The 16,261-nt window shown below is 37.2% G+C and overlaps 1 non-coding gene across 1 annotated transcript; it reads right to left on the reverse strand.

The window, feature by feature from the left end:
• Positions 1 to 6,358: 6,358 nt before the first annotated feature.
• On the reverse strand, positions 6,359 to 6,465 carry LOC112100515. Its single transcript, XR_002906883.1, has one exon. It is a non-coding gene; the product is annotated as a small nucleolar RNA R71 (small nucleolar RNA).
• Positions 6,466 to 16,261: the final 9,796 nt, after the last annotated feature.

Genomic DNA, 16,261 nt, shown 5'->3' on the forward strand with positions numbered 1-16,261 from the left:
GGGATACGACAATCAGCGAAAAGGGTGGAAGTGTTGTGATCCAGTAGATGGAAGGTGCTACACATCACGAGATGTGGTGTTTGATGAAGCATCCTCATGGTGGACCTCAGAAAAAGAAGTGCTGCCAGACTCGAAAGAATTCGGAGACATGCTACAACAAAAGATGGGGGAGCATACTGTCCAAATTCATCTAAGCTCAGCTGGGGATCTATGCGATAGTGATAGCGAACGAAGAGTAACTCTAAATCCTTGGCAATCTGGGGTGTATCGACAACCATATGAAGAAGGTGTGCCTAGTGAAACAGAAGAATCAACTCCATTACGAAGGTCAACAAGAACCCGAAGGCCAAATCCCAAATACGCTAATGCAGCCATAGTTGAAGAAGCAACTGGAATAGAACCTGAGACGTTCGAAGAAGCGTCACAGAGTTCTGAGTGGATGACAGCTATGAAAGACGAGATCACTGCACTTGAGCAAAATCAGACCTGGGAACTCGTGCCAAAGCCAAAAGATGTGAAACCCATATCCTGCAGATGGGTTTACAAAATAAAGCACCGTCCAGATGGGTCAATTGAGAGGTACAAGGCTCGATTGGTAGCTCGTGGTTTCTCTCAACAATATGGACTAGATTATGACGAAACGTTTAGTTCAGTGGCAAAACTTACAACCGTCCGAGTCTTACTTGCACTTGCAGCCAACAAAAGCTGGAACTTGTGGCAGATGGACGTGAAGAATGCCTTTCTCCATGGAGAGTTGGATAGAGAGATCTACATGATTCAACCGATGGGTTTTCAGAACCGAGGTCATCCTGAGTATGTGTGTAAACTGCGAAAGGCTCTCTACGGACTAAAACAAGCACCCAGGGCGTGGTATGGCAAGATTGCTGAATTTCTAACTCAAAGTGGGTATTCAGTAACATCTGCAGACTCCAGCTTGTTTGCTAAAGCTAATGGAGAAAGGATAGCTATTGTGCTCGTGTACGTAGATGATCTAATCATCACTGGAGATGATGTTGAAGAAATTTTCCGAACAAAGGAGAACTTGTCAGTTCGTTTTCAAATGAAAGAACTTGGACAACTTAAGCATTTCCTTGGGCTAGAGGTTGATCAGACGAAAGAAGGGATATTTCTTTGTCAACAGAAATATGCCAAAGATTTGTTGAAGAAGTTTGGGATGCTAGAATGTAAGCCGATCTCAACACCGATGGAACCAAATGCCAAGATGTGTGCACATGAAGGCAAAGACCTGGAAGATGCATCGATGTATCGACAATTAGTGGGTAGTCTAATCTACTTAACCTTGACTCGACCTGACATTTCTTATGCAGTTGGCGTGATGAGTCGATACATGCAAAATCCGAAGAAGTCTCATTTAGAAGCGGTTCGGCGAGTACTCAGATATGTGAAGAGTACAATAGACTATGGTCTTTTATACAAGAAAGGTGGAAATTGCAAACTAGTTGGCTACTGTGATGCTGACTATGCAGGAGATCACGATACTCGCAGATCAACTACTGGGTATATGTTTACCCTTGGATCTGGAACGATTTCTTGGTGTAGCAAGAGACAACCGACTGTGTCCATGTCAACTACGGAAGCAGAGTATCGAGCAGCAGCAATGGCAGCTCAAGAAAGCACGTGGCTGATACAACTAATGAATGATCTACATCAACCACTAGATTATACAGTTCTGTTGTACTGTGACAACCAATCGGCAATTCGGCTGGCGGAGAATCCTGTTTTTCATGCAAGAACTAAACATGTGGAAGTGCATTACCACTTTGTTAGGGAAAAAGTTCTGCAAGAAGAGATTGAGATGAGGCAAGTCAAGACAGATGAACAAATTGCTGACTTGTTTACAAAAAGCTTGAGTGTTGGAAAGTTTGAACATTTCCGTCGTCAGCTTGGCATGATTCAAAGAATGGGGGCTAACATTGAGGGGGAGTGTTGAGAAGTCAATATTAGCCCAAATAAGTCCACACCTAAATTAATTTGATGTCATTGCTTACATCAATTTAGTTAGGTGAATATTAGCCCAAATAAGTCCACACCTAAATTAATTTGATGTCATTGCTTACATCAATTTAGTTAGGTGAAAATTAGGTATTTTTCCCATGTTTAATTTCAATGGTTTAAATTAGTTTGTGGTTATTTTAATGAGTGGTTTAGATTGTTTCTTGTAACCTATAAATACCTCATTTGTATTTGAGTTTTATCATTCAACAATCAAAGCTTTATTATAAGCATTTGAAAGCTTTCTTAAGAGTTCTTCTCTTTTTGCAATTTTGTGAGATTATTCTAAAGAGAGTTTTTCTTCTTCTTGATCAATTAGAGTTTTTACTCTATTTTGATTCAACACGGTGGTTGGACAATGAGATGAAATTGAAAAATTATCACGGAAATTGAAGGAAGGGGCATGGCATCGATTTATTCTGCAGAGTCACGCACATTTGGTTCAATAATTGTTTTCATCCGAATCAAAATCTCTCTCTAATCAATTCAACTGTTTCTGTTTATTATGGCTTCTTCTTCTCGAAACAACAAGAAGTATGATGTTTTTGTTAGTTTCAGAGGAGAGGATACCCGCGACAACTTTACTAGCCATCTCTATTCTGCTCTGTGTCGACAAAATATCCAAACTTTCATTGATGACCAACTTAACAGAGGAGATGAAATTTCGGAGTCACTTGTGAATGCAATTGAAGCATCAGCCATTTCAGTTATCGTCTTCTCAGAAGGGTATGCATCTTCCAGATGGTGTCTCGAGGAACTTGTAAAGATCCTCGAGTGCAAGAAGGAGTATACACAGATTGTGATTCTGGTTTTCTATCGGGTTGATCCATCAGACGTGAGAAACCAAACTGGGAGTTTTGGAGATTCATTTTCGAAGCTTGAAGAAAGATTAAAGGAGAATACTGAGAAGCTGCAGAGTTGGAGGAATGCTTTGGAGGACGCAGCAAGTTTGTGTGGATTTCATTCTCCTAACATCAGGTGAAAAGTTAAACCTTTAATTTCTCATACTAATATTTTTAAGCATCAAATTCTAGACTTCCTGACTTCCCCACTTTTGTGCTCATATAAAATAATTTTGACATAATTAATAATAAAAGCGCGAGAATTTTACAATTTTTATATAGCAAAATTAGTGGTGCTCTGTAGTTTTTCAAGCAATTTCAACCTCTCACTCATATACCACCATTAAAAAAAAAATCACACATATTCCTGTAACTTAAGAGTTATCAATTTATTGTGAGATTGTAGACTTATAGTGATATATATTAATTTCAATAGGAAAACTAACAATCTACCTTATTTCATATTTAATACAAATTCCTCCTATTAATTAATTTGAAGTTACCGCGGCTAATTTTATGTATTTGCTAGGCGTGAGTCGGAACTTGTAAATGAAGTTGTTAATCACATTTTGAAGAGACTGCTGGAAGAAGTGTTTCGGCCGCGTGATAACAAAAGCCAGCTGGTTGGAGTAGAATCAAGAGTTGAGGAAATTGAATCTCTACTAAGTGTTGGGTCGAAAGATGTTTACGCTTTAGGGATTTGGGGCATTGGTGGTATAGGCAAAACAACAATCGATAGAGCTACTTTCGACAAAATCTCTAGCGATTTTGAAGGTTCTTGCTTCCTTGAAAATGTTAGAGAAGAGTCACAAAAAACGGGAGGATTAGCTTGCTTGCGACAAAAACTTCTTTCAAATTTATTGAAAGATAAAAATGTGAGTCTTGATATTGGTCTCAATTTTAGAAGGCTCAGCCGCATGAAGGTTCTGATTGTTTTTGATAATGTGACTTGCTTCAACCAATTAGAATCTATAATTGGAAGTCTTGATTGGTTGACGCCTGTGAGTCGAATCATAATAACCACCAGAAATAAACAAGTGCTTAGAAATTGGGGAGTGAGTAAAATATATGAGATGGGGCCATTAGAGTATCATCACGCTCTTGAGCTTTTTAGTCGACATGCCTTCAAACGAAACCATCCTGATGTTGGTTACGAGAAACTTTCAAGCAAGGTAATGAAATATGCTCAAGGTGTTCCTTTAGCTATTAACGTTTTGGGTTGCTGTCTATATAAAAGGGAAAAAGAAGTCTGGGAAAGTGCAATAAATAAATTGCAAAGTATCCTCCACCCAAGTATCCTAGAGGTATTAAAAATAAGTTACGATGGTTTGGACGATAAGGAGAAAAATATTTTCCTTGATGTTGCTTGTTTCTTTCAAGGCGAGGGTGTAAATCTGGTAATGAAATTCTTTAATGCAAGCGGTTTCTACCCAGAAATAGGAATAAGTGTTCTCGTCGATAAATCTCTCATTGTTATTGATTCATACAGCAAGATAACAATGCATGATTTACTACAAAAATTGGGTCGGGAAATTGTTCGACAAGAATCAATTAATCCTGAAAACCGCAGTAGGCTGTGGCATCATGAGGATACCTATAAAGTTCTTACACATAATACGGTAATCATTTTGTTGTGGATTATTATTTTGGAATATTATAGCATTTACAAACTTGATATAATATATATATTGTTAGAGTGCAATTTATGCACTAGTTTTGCATTATTTACTTCCCTTAATATCAATGTTTTGTACTTAATAATAGTGATTTACTTGTGTTTTACTTTTGTAGGTGCAATTCTATTGATTGATGATAAAATTGAGCTATAAGATGATGTTTAAGGATGATTGTTCTCTTGGAGAAATTATGAGCGTCAGAAGAACTTTGTTGATAAGGCGTGGGCGCGTGCTGTCAACTGCGGACCTGCAGTTTTAGTTTAACGTGTTTTGTATTTTTGGTTATTTTTGTAATTACGAATTTAATATTTCAGATATTAGGATTTTATTTTAAATAGAATTCTAAAAGAGAAGAGAGAGAGAGTATTTAAGGGAGGAATCTATTGTGAAAAAGAGGGGATTTTTGGATTGGAGAGAAAGAAATAAACCCTAGATCTTAATTTTTCTCTTCTCTCTATGAAGAACTAAACCTATTTTTCTAGTTGAAGGATAATGAAGCTTTGATTCAGCACTACTGTGAGATCTTTCTTATGCTTTAATTGTTTTATTGCTTTTTGGGTATTTGTTTATTCTCTGAATTAGTTTCATGATTATGTTTGTTAATTAGGTAATTGGCCACTATTTAATTATCAACTTAATCTATTGTCAATTAAAGGATTCATCGTATGAAGAATTTAATGTTTGTGACAAATAACATAGCAGAGAGTTGTGTTGTGAGAATAAACAATCTAATTTAAATGAATCATCATATGTGTTGATTAGGATTTGGGTCTCTCTGGTTTTTCAGGCTGTCAATTGATTAAATCCTATGATCGTATCTAGGGTTGTCCATTGATTAGGGAAATAACCAACGGTCGTACCTTGGTTATCGACTAGTTAAGGAGAGATTGGCTATTAGAGGGTCTCAATAGCTATAACCGGTCTATTCATAAGTAATAATAATCTATATTTGAATCAATGATCAGTAGTCGAATCAAGCTGAGTTAATTCCTTCAACCAGAGCTTTCTCCAATTTGAATTACAACTTTAATTTGCATTCTTATTATTTTAATTTGATTTTTATTATTGTCAACAAAACCCCCATTTTATGTTTTGCATTTTAAAAGGATTTAAATAATTACCGATCTCTGTGGACACGACCCTGCTCAATCACTATACACAATTTATTTAGAGTAGGAATTTATTTTTGTTGGCTTCGACACCCATCAAATTTTGGCGCCGTTGCCGGGGATTGGTGTCATTTATTTAATCCTTTTTACGTTTTACTTGGTGTATGGTTCGTTCTTCTCGTACAGGTTCACTTTCGTTTGATCCTGAAATTGAGAAGACAGCTCGCCAGCTGAGACAGCAGACGAAGCGAGCTAAGCAACGATCCTCGTCGCCTTTGCTTTCTGAAACAGATACAGTGCCTGATTTAGTTGAATCATCTAGTGATTCAGAAGAACAAGTGATGGATAGACCTGCACCTGTAGATAGAACTCTTAGAGAGTTAGCTGAACCAGACTTGAATCAACAACCACTCTGCATTCAATATGTAGATTTGGAGGTAAATTTTGAATTAAAGTCTGGTCTTATTCATTTATTACCCAAGTTTCATGGTTTTGCAGGTGAAGATCCTCATAAACATCTTAAGGAGTTTCATGTTGTGTGTTCAAGTATGAGACCACAAGGCGTGACTGAAGAGCAGATTAAGCTGCGTGCTTTTCCGTTCTCTGTAGATGGGCTAGCTAAAGACTGGTTGTACTACTTGCCTCCTGGATCGATTACAACGTGGAATGATTTGAAGAAGCAGTTCCTCGAAAGTACTTTCCTGCTTCAAGAGCTGCTAACATCAGAAAAGATATTTGTGGGATCAGACAACTTCTTGGGGAGACTTTGTATGAGTATTGGGAGCGATTCAAACAATTGTGTGCCAGCTGTCCTCAGCATCAGATTTCTGATCAACTTCTTATTCAATATTTTTACGAAGGACTGTCATTGATGGATAGGAGTATGATAGATGCTGCTAGTGGAGGCGTGTTGGTGAACAAGACCCCTACTCAAGCAAGGGAGTTGATCTCAAATATGGCTGCCAATGCACAACAATTTGGCAGCAGACAAGATGCCACTTCAAGAACGGTGAATGAGGTAAATATTTCTTCTGTTGAACAACGTTTAGATAAACTTACTTCTCTTGTGGAAAAGTTTGTTGTAGGTAATGTGCAACAGGTGAAGACTTGTGGCATTTGTTACAATATGGGTCATTCAACTGATATGTGTCCTACACTTCAAGAAGAACCCGCTGAACAAGCCAATGCAGTTGGAGGATTTCCAGGCATGCCTCAGAGGAGGTATGATCCTTATGCACAAACATACAATCCGGGATGGAAGGATCATCCCAACTTCAGCTATGGAGTTAGGCCGTCAGGATTCCCACAATAGTATCCACCAAGACAACCAACACCTCCACAGTCAAACTCCAAGTCAGGTTTATCTCTTGAAGAAATTGTTAAATCACTTGCGACTAACACTCAACAATTTCAGCAGGCAACTACAGCAAGCATTCAGAACTTGGAGAACCAAGTGAGTCAATTGGCAACTACGATGAGCCGTCTAGAGTCTCAAGTATCTGGGAAATTGCCTTCACAATCTGAGGTGAATCCAAAGCAAAACGCCAGTGCCGTCATCCTTAGAAGTGGGAAGGAGTTGCAAGAGCCTAGTAAGAAAGTGACAGAGCATGTAGAATATGAGCTTGAAAAGAATGAATTGATGCCTAAATCTTAGGATGCGCAACCCACCAGAGCGAAACCCCTACCTATTGTGATACCTCCTCCTTTTCCAAGCCGGTTTGCAAAATCCAAGAAGGAGGAACAAGAGAAAGACATCCTTGAGACATTTCGCAAGGTTGAGGTAAATATTCCCTTATTAGATGCTATAAAACAAATACCTCGATATGCTAAATTTCTTAAGGAACTGTGCACCTCCAAGAGAAAATTAAGAGGAGATGAAAGAGTTCATATGGGGGAGAATGTTTCAGCAGTTCTCCAAAAGAAATTACCTCCCAAGTGCAAGGATCCAGGTATGTTTACTATCCCTTGCAAAATTGGTAGTGTTAGAGTTGAGAAGGCTATGTTAGATCTAGGAGCTTCTATTAATGTCATGCCTCGTTCTATTTATTCGTCTTTGAATATTGGTGCATTAAAAGAAACTGGCGTGATAATTCAACTAGCTGATAGGTCTAATGCATATCCTGATGGGGTATTAGAAGATGTCTTAGTACAAGTTAATGAGTTGGTTTTTCCTGCTGATTTTTATGTACTTGATATGGAAGATGATAACTCCTCTAATTCTGTCCCAATTTTGCTAGGAAGACCTTTTCTTAAGATTGCTAGAACTAAAATGGATGTACATAAAGGGACTCTTACTATGGAGTTTGATGGAGAGGTTATAGAGTTCAATATGTATGATGCCATGAAATATCCCAGTAAGGAACATTCGGTATTTTCTATGGATGTTATTAACCCTATAGTGCAGGAAGTGTTTTATTTGGATGTTGAAGATTCATTGGTAGCTGCTTTAAATAATAGTTTGGGCCTCAAAGGATTGCAAACGGATGAAAATGAGTTTGTTTTAAATTCTCTATTGCAAGAGACAATTTATGAATTAAATTCTTTGAGAACTTTAACTCATCATATGTCTAATAATGAATTACCTTCATCTAATGCAAAACTTCTTCCATCTATTTTGCAGGCACCAAAAATAGAGCTTAAACCATTGCCTAGTCATCTAAAGTACATGTTTTTAGGAGATGATGAGACACTTCCGGTGATCATCTCTTCAAAGCTTAGTACTTTAGAGGAAGAGAAACTTATTAGAGTGCTACGAGATTACAAAAAGGCTATTGGGTGGACAATTGCAGATATTAAAGGGATAAGTCCGTCCACGTGCATGCATAGAATACTGCTGGAGGAAGATGCCAAACCTTCAATTCAAGCTCAACGCCGTTTGAATCCACTCATGATGGAAGTAGTGAAGAAAGAAATTCTAAAACTACTTGATGCAGGTATAATCTATCCAATTTCGGATAGCAAATGGGTAAGTCCGGTACAAGTGGTACCAAAGAAAACTGGTATAACAATTGTTGAGAATTCTTATGGTGAGTTAGTTCCTACCCGAGTTCAGAATGGGTGGAGGGTTTGTATTGATTTTAGAAAGCTTAATTCACTCACTAGGAAGGATCATTTTCCTATTCCTTTTATTGATCAGATGCTTGAAAGGTTGGCAGGAAAATCTCACTTTTGTTGTCTTGATGGCTATTCAGGTTTTCATCAGATACCAGTTGCGCCTGAGGATCAGGAGAAGACTACCTTCACATGTCCTTTTGGAACCTTTGCGTACCGACGTATGCCATTTGGTCTTTGTAACGCTCCCGCCACTTTTCAGAGGTGCATGGTCAGTATTTTTTCAGACTATGTAGAAAACACTATAGAGGTATTTATGGACGATTTTACAGTCTATGCTGATTCTTTCGATGATTGTCTCTATAATCTGAAGAAAGTGCTTGAAAGATGCATTGAAACAAACCTTGTCTTGAATTATGAAAAATGTCATTTTATGGTAGATCAAGGCATTATTTTGGGTCATGTAGTCTCTGCTAGAGGAATTGAGGTAGATAAAGCTAAAATAGATGTTATTAAATCTTTACCTTATCCCACATGTGTGCGGGAAGTTCGTTCTTTCCTTAGTCATGCAAGTTTCTATAGACGATTTATCAAGGATTTTTCGAAGATAGCTCAGCCTTTATGCAAGCTTCTTCAGAAAGATGTGACGTTTGATTTTAATGAAGCATGCAAGGTAGCATTTGATAAACTTAAGGAGTTGTTGACTTCAGCTCCAATTATACAGCCACCAGACTGGAGCCTCCCTTTTGAGATAATGTGCGACGCCAGTAATTATGTTGTTGGTGCTGTTCTCGGACAAAGGGTTGGAAGAGCTGCTCATGTGATATATTACACATCAAGAACACTTGATAGTGCTCAGTGCAATTACTCAACAACGGAAAAAGAACTTTTAGCTATTGTTTTTGCTTTAGAAAAATTCCGTTCATATTTATTGGGTACGAAAGTGATTATTTTTTCTGACCATGCAGCTCTCAGATATTTGCTCGCCAAGAAGGAAGCGAAACCGAGACTTATCCGCTGGATCCTATTGCTTCAAGAATTCAACTTGGAGATCCGTGACAAGAAAGGAACAGAAAACTTAGTTGCAGACCACCTTAGTAGATTGACCATGAGTGAAGAAGCAGCACCTTTGAAAGATGATTTTCCAGATGAGCATCTCTTTGTAACTCAAGGTATGGTTCCTTGGTACGCTGACATTGTCAATTACTTAGTTACAAGAACACTACCTAGTGATCTGACGAGGGCTCAAAAGGATAAAATTAAGAGCGATGCTAAATACTATGTTTGGGATGACCCTTACTTGTGGAAACATTGCTCTGACCAAGTCATCAGAAGGTGCGTATCTGAGTTTGAAATTCCTTCTATTCTTCAATTTTGTCACTCATATGCATGTGGTGGTCATTTTGGTCCCAAAAGGACAGCATCCAAGGTGTTAGAATGTGGTTTATTTTGGCCTACTTTATTTCGTGATTCATATATGTTTTGTAAGTCGTGTGAGAGTTGTCAAAAGACTGGTAATTTAAGTCATAGAAATCAAATGCCACTTACCCCTATTCTTGTATGTGAAATATTCGATGTGTGGGGCATTGATTTTATGGGACCTTTTCCCTCATCTTTTGGCAATTCTTACATTCTTTTAGCAGTGGATTACGTTTCTAAGTGGGTAGAGGCTAAGGCCACCCGGACTGACAATGCTAAAGTTGTTGTAGATTTTGTCAAGTCTAATATTTTTGCCAGGTTTGGTGTACCGAGAGCGATGATAAGTGATAGAGGCACTCATTTCTATAATCGAGTGGTGGAAGCTCTGTTCAAAAGATATCATGTTACCCACCGAGTGTCTACCGCCTATCATCCACAGACAAGTGGACAAGGTGAGATATCAAACAGAGAAATCAAGTCTATTCTTGAAAAGACAGTTAGTCCAAATCGAAAGGATTGGAGTTTGCGATTAGATGATGCAGTATGGGCGTATCGCACCGCTTACAAAACTCCTATAGGTATGTCTCCTTATCGTTTAGTATTTGGTAAGCCTTGTCATTTACCTGTAGAACTTGAGCACAGAGCATACTGGGCGGTTAAGCAATGTAATATGCGGATGGATGAAGCGGGAAAGCAGAGGAAGTTGCAGCTGCAAGAGTTGGAGGAGATTAGAAATGAATCCTACGAGAGTTCGCGATTTTACAAGGAAAAGACGAAGACATTTCATGACAGAATGATTTTGAGAAAGGAGTTCTCTGTTGGTCAAAAAGTTCTTCTCTTTCACTCTAAACTTAAACTTTTTCCTGGTAAATTACGTTCTCGTTGGGTAGGACCTTTTATTGTTTCTAATGTTTTTCCTCATGGTGCAGTTGAGATTCGGAGTCCAATCTCTAATAAAGCCTTTAAGGTTAATGGTCATCGTTTAAAACCTTTTTACGAAGGTTTTTCGGTGAATATTGTGGAGGAATTGGCTCTCGAGAATCCTATTTATGGAGATTGATACATAAATGTGTCTAGCCAAAGACATAAAACAAAGGCGCTTTTTGGGAGGCAACCCAAATGATTTGTTTATTTTGGTTTTTGTTTTATCTTCTTTAAAAAAAAATGAAAAAAATGAGTTTGCTTATTTTGGTCTGAAGAAAATTTTTGATAAGGCGTGCCCACGTCTTAGCTAATAAGTACTTCTGTAATTTTTAATGTCTCAAAGTTTTAAAGCGTGCCCATGTACTTATTAGAAAAGTACTTCTGAAATTTTTAGTGTCTCAAAGTGATTCATCACTAAAAAAAAAAAAAAAAAAAAAAAAAAACCAAAAATCGAAAATCATCATTTATTTATTTATTTTCGTTCCTTTCTTTCTTTTATATATTTATTTATATATAAAAAATAACCAAAAATCGAAAATCACTGTTCACAAATCCCTAATTCAAAAATTACTGTTGATTATCGTTTTACAGCAGCATCAGCTCCAGCCGCAACCAGCAGCATCAGCTCCAGCCTTCACCGCGCAACCAGCAGCAGCAGACGAGTACGCCCAGAACCAGCAGCAAGCTCCAGCATCCCCAGCCCGCGCGCGCAGCGCGAATCAGCCCCAGCCGCCGCGCACAGCATCGCGCACCGCAACCAGCAGCAGAACGAATCAGCCTCAGCACAGCAACGAACCAGCACCCGCAAAGCAAGCCTCAGCAGCGCGCACAACCAGCCCCAACTCGCGCAACAAGCTCCAGCCGAGCAGCAAGCGCAACACAACCAGCCTACGCCCTGTATTCCAGCCGGGTAAATCGAAATCCGTGAGTGCAATTATTGTAACAATGCCAAAGAGGAAAGCATCTACTTCCAAGTCGTCGAAAAAGACACCCGTCGCAAAGAAATCTAAGATTGCCGCTCCCACTACGGTTCCATGGAACATAATTTCAGATTCACGCCAAGCCGTGAGACAAAGATCGAATCATGGAAAAGGCATGAGTGTTTTGCCACTTGCGGAATCCAATCTCGGAAGGTGCCTCGCATTCGCGACTCAACAAGAGAAAGAGAGGTACAAAGATATTTCCACGCGCAAAATACTTCCAGCTAAGTATATTCATTACCCGACTCTTGAAAAATTAAATGTTAAAGATAATTTTGATTCTTTGATAGATAAGATTGGGTTGCGTAAGTTTGTTGATGTTGATTGCTTGGGTTATGTTGAGTTGATTAGGGAGTTTTATGCTACTTTTCAATTCACTATGCCGAATGATTTTACTTTGCATACCCCGGATGTCATTAAGTTTAGGTTAATGGGACGAAATTTTTCACACTCTATCACGGATTTTAACCTAGCTTTAGGATTCATTGATGATGATTATTCTACTAGTGATGAATATTTAGGAACAACTTGTGACTTTAGCGAAAATTTTGAGCCTTATGGTCTTTGGCGTAATTTATCTGTTGATCACAATGCCTATGACCCGAGTAAATCAAAGAGTTCTTTCTTACGTGATCCTGTTTTGAAATGTGTGCATCGATTCTTAGCATATAATTTTTTAGGCAAGAAAGATCACTCAGGAATTTTCTCTAAAACTGAATTTTATTTTATCTGGTGCATGTTAAATGATGTGAGGCCTAATTTAGGTTTTTGGTTAGCGGATCAATTTCAAAGTGTGCTTAAACGGTATAGGACTTTATTTCTTGGTCCATACATTACTCTGTTAGCTATAAACCTATGTGTGCTTGATCCTGACAATAATGATTTGCATCCTGCTTGCAAAAAGGAATTTTTGGATATGTCTGTGTTTGAAAGAACAGGTGTGGTCGAATTCAAGGAGGGGAGATTTCAGTTTACTGAACCAGGACCCACTCAACTTCCGAAGAAGCTTTATGCTAGGAGTGGTGCTACCTCTGATGACGAGTTTGACGATGACACTGTTGCCCCGCCAACTATTCCTTCTACATCCGCACCACCTTTGAGCATTCAGTTAGAGAAAATGGAGCACAGTTAGAGAAAATGGAGCAGAATTTGGCCGCATACTTCGAGAGTGTGGGATTTACCCCACCATTTCCGCCAAGCCCATAGACGTTATGTGGATCAAAGCTCACAATTCAGGGAAGTTTCTTTTTGCCCTTAAACTTTTATCCTTACGCTTTAATTTTTATGTGAGCTTTGATTATCTTACATTGGGGACAATGTAAGTTCTTGGTGTGGGGGAGGGATTTTTGCATTATTGATGTCTGGAATTATTGTTTTCACTCTACTTATCTTTTTTTCACTCTACTCATCCTTAAATGATTTTGGAGTTAGTATGCTTTATATATTATTAATTTTCTTTTCCTTTATCTCTCACTACTCTTTTCCCATCTATCTCACATTATTTACATCTATTTTTTTTTTCTATCATACTTTTTCATCACTCACATTTTATCTTTCATTTTTTTTACTACATACATCTTTCTCGCTTATTATCCTTTTTACCTTTCCTTTTATATCTCACTCATACCTTCTTCTCATTCTACACCACTATTGATGGTTGATTCATTTGAAGAGTGTACAGGATTTGATGGCAAATTTACCAACTTTGTGAGGATTTGAGCCTATGAGCAACCACTTTGCTCTAATTATTTTTGTTATGTGAATATCAATCCTAGTTTGTTTATTCTAGAACTTGCTTTATTATGCATGTTGAAGCCACATTACGGGATTTTATGCATTAAAATGATAAGGGCAAACCATTTACCATTTTTCTATTCTCGCATTTTCCTTTTTCTCTACCCGAAGACCTTTATTTGCTACCTTTGTTTGAGCCTTTACCATTACCCATCTAATTCTCTCCGTCTACTTAACCATTTTTCTTCTTTTTGAGCCTCAATTTAAGGAGATTTTTGGACTCATTGTGTGGATATATTTTGTTGCTTTTTCTACCTTGTATTGAAGTTTCTCAATTAGATCAACAAGCATTATGCTTGAATTAAATTGTGCAAGGTACGTTTCTTTTGTTTGATTCGAAAAAAAAAACAACAAAAAAAAATGAAAAAATGAAAAAAAAAAGAAAAAGAAAAGGAAAAAGAAAAAAATAGAAAAAAAAAAAAGAAAAAGAAAAATCGAAAAAAAAATGTTTACATTCTTGGTGACTTGAGTAGAAATAAGCATTTTGATATCATAAGTTCATTCAATGAGTTCATTCTTCTCCTTTTGATTTCTTTTTCTTTCATAAACCTTTCTTTTTCATTTAACCCATTTAACCCCATTACAACCCTTTTAAGACCCTTAGATTTTTGCATGTTTTGTGGATTGAGATGTGATATATGAGCAAGCTTATGGTAATAGCATTCTTTGATTTGATTTGAGTGGATAAATGACACCCTAAACACTTTGAGTGCATGGAGTGAAGTTATTGAGAGGGTTATTACATCTTGTTGCACTTGAATTTTGAATGGCTCTTCTTGGTGGTGAATGTTCTTATTCTATCTTAAGAAATTCTATGCTTTAAAATCCTTGTCTCTCGAACGTTAAACGACTTAATTTCTTGAGGTATGCTTGCTTAAAATTGTTTTTGGACGAGTTGAGATGAGAATTTAGTGGAGATTTGAGATTAGTCTTGAGTTATATGCTTGAGGACAAGCATCATCTTGGTGTGGGGGAATTTGTTAGAGTGCAATTTATGCACTAGTTTTGCATTATTTACTTCCCTTAATATCAATGTTTTGCACTTAATAATAGTGATTTACTTGTGTTTTACTTTTGTAGGTGCAATTCTATTGATTGATGATAAAATTGAGCTATAAGATGATGTTTAAGGATGATTGTTCTCTTGGAGAAATTATGAGCGTCAGAAGAACTTTGTTGATAAGGCGTGGGCGCGTGCTGTCAACTGCGGACCTGCAGTTTTAGTTTAACGTGTTTTGTATTTTTGGTTATTTTTGTAATTACGAATTTAATATTTCAGATATTAGGATTTTATTTTAAATAGAATTCTAAAAGAGAAGAGAGAGAGAGTATTTAAGGGAGGAATCTATTGTGAAAAAGAGGGGATTTTTGGATTGGAGAGAAAGAAATAAACCCTAGATCTTAATTTTTCTCTTCTCTCTATGAAGAACTAAACCTATTTTTCTGGTTGAAGGATAATGAAGCTTTGATTCAGCACTACTGTGAGATCTTTCTTATGCTTTAATTGTTTTATTGCTTTTTGGGTATTTGTTTATTCTCTGAATTAGTTTCATGATTATGTTTGTTAATTAGGTAATTGGCCACTATTTAGTTATCAACTTAATCTATTGTCAATTAAAGGATTCATCGTATGAAGAATTTAATGTTTGTGACAAATAACATAGCAGAGAGTTGTGTTGTGAGAATAAACAATCTAATTTAAATGAATCATCATATGTGTTGATTAGGATTTGGGTCTCTCTGGTTTTTCAGGCTGTCAATTGATTAAATCCTATGATCGTATCTAGGGTTGTCCATTGATTAGGGAAATAACCAACGGTCGTACCTTGGTTATCGACTAGTTAAGGAGAGATTGGCTATTAGAGGGTCTCAATAGCTATAACCGGTCTATTCATAAGTAATAATAATCTATATTTGAATCAATGATCAGTAGTCGAATCAAGCTGAGTTAATTCCTTCAACCAGAGCTTTCTCCAATTTGAATTACAACTTTAATTTGCATTCTTATTACTTTAATTTGATTTTTATTATTGTCAACAAAACCCCCATTTTATGTTTTGCATTTTAAAAGGATTTAAATAATTACCGATCTCTGTGGACACGACCCTGCTCAATCATTATACACAATTTATTTAGGGTAGGAATTTATTTTTGTTGGCTTCGACACCCATCATATATATATATAGATATACGTGCTCGAACCGATGAGCCTTGGAATTAATAGCAGTGTGACAATGATTAGGAAAAAAAAACAATAATGGTTAAATGATGTAACAATAAATTATAAATGCCATGACAACTTGTGTGATCGTTTGTAAGCCTAATTTATATATCAACTTGTGTGCTATACATACAGAATTTTTATGTTAAATATTACGTGTGATATTATGTTTCTTTGTGCATTTGCAATTGAGAGTTTAGCTGCCGAGCAATAACCATAAACATGGATTATT

The sequence above is a fragment of the Citrus clementina genome, unplaced genomic scaffold, assembly GCF_000493195.1.
Source record: "Citrus clementina cultivar Clemenules unplaced genomic scaffold, Citrus_clementina_v1.0 scaffold_3, whole genome shotgun sequence".
Lineage (NCBI taxonomy): Eukaryota > Viridiplantae > Streptophyta > Magnoliopsida > Sapindales > Rutaceae > Citrus > Citrus x clementina.